The following is a 1,777-nucleotide window of genomic DNA, read 5'->3' as shown; positions in this document are numbered from 1 at the left end:
CGCATTCCCTGGCACTCTGGGGCGGTAAGACTAAAATGGGCTACGCTTACTAGACCATTAAACCACAGTGGATTTGCTGCCGCAGACTTTGAGAAATACTGCCTAGCAGCCCAGGCCCAATTTGCATCCTTTTGGTTTACTGGCGATCCCCAACTTCCGAAAGTGAAGATTGAACAGTATGCAACAGGGCCCTGCGACACCCGGTCCCTGGTTCTGCCTCCACTATGGAAGGACCCAGGGGTGGCTAGTCCGGCAGCCACCACGGCTCAGGCGTGGGATAGAATATGGAGGCTAGTTACCCATTTCACAGAGATTTGCCACTTTGGAACCTATGCCCTGAGACCCCTAAAATAAGCAAAACTGCTGAGGATATATGGGCGGATAACGGATACAGCACGTGGGGGGATATGTTTGATATTGGCTCCTTTATTACTCAACCTGACCTACCTAGGCATCTTTTAAGACAGCCTTCCTGTTGGCTACATTATGTAGGACTATGCCAAGTGCTCAGGAAGACATGGCATGAGTTTCCCACGATGCCCCCTGTCAAACTGTTTTTGTCATTAATCATGGAGTGCCCAACAACCAGAGGGATAGTTTCTAGGATGTACATCCTGCTCCAGGAATGGGCATGCAGACCTTTGACTAAGTTGCGGGCGGCATGGGGCAGGGATCTAGGTATCGACATTACCGACAAATGCTGGCAAACTATGTGTTTGCAGGCACGCTGGGTATCTCTCAACGCCAGGTTCCGCCTTATCCACTTTAAGGTGCTACATAGGTTCCACTACACTCCGGTTAGACTCGACCATATGTCCCAGGGCCAACCCCCCGGAACCCATTGCCCCAGATGCCACTCAAACACTGCTGGCTACCTTCACATGCTTTGGGCTTGCCCCGGGGTCGCAAATTATTGGTAGCGGGGCCTGTAACGCTGTGTCCATAATGCTGGATTGTACTATTGAGTCATGCCCTATGAACTGCCTATTCCATGAGTTCATACGTAGCCGTTTATGTATGATCATTGCAGTCCGCTGCATACTGCTGTTGTGGCTTAGGCTTACTAGTCCCACTGTGGACCTATGGCTCTGAGATGTCACCTGGGCATCAGATCTGGAGGAACGCTGGTTGACCCTACAACCGGCCTGTAGCAGATCCGTGGACATTTGGCCCCCCCCTTTGAGCATATTTGCTATCATTAACTGACAGTACAGCTTGTGAGATAAATGACATTGATCTCATCAGCACTTAATAATTTGTCTAAAATTGTCTTACACGTTTTTACTTTGTTTATATATCTAATGCTTTTATAATGGAATGTACCTTGGTATTGTTATGCGATTGTTGGCGAGTTGGCAGCGCAAAGCTCAGTACCCTCTCCATAGAGGTCTTGTTGTGATGTCAAGCACTTAATAAATCAAGTTTTTAAAAAACAAAAAAAAGAAGAAGAGTCATCATTACTCAAGGAACTTCCCAGGAAGCAGCTGAGGATGGGAAGCCTTCAGGCTTTAGATGCTTGACATCATCTTAAGGCCGGCGGTTTCCAGCCACTGTGCAAACTGGATCGTTCTTGCTTGAACAAGCCAGCAGGGACCTGATGATGGATCGTGACCGCACACCTATGTGCTCTGCCCCAGCTACTATAGGTGAGGACCTATCCCTGTGCAAAAACGCTCTGCCCTTGGGCATCTAACGCCTGGCTCCCGCCCCTCTATATCTGCACCATAAATACCCCACTCCCAATGAAGGCATTTATGTCCAAGATGGGTAAATGTTT

The sequence above is a fragment of the Ambystoma mexicanum genome, chromosome 5q (genome assembly GCF_040938575.1).
Source record: "Ambystoma mexicanum isolate Mex_15411 chromosome 5q, UKY_AmexF1_1, whole genome shotgun sequence".
Lineage (NCBI taxonomy): Eukaryota > Metazoa > Chordata > Amphibia > Caudata > Ambystomatidae > Ambystoma > Ambystoma mexicanum.
This window is presented reverse-complemented; position numbering follows the sequence as displayed.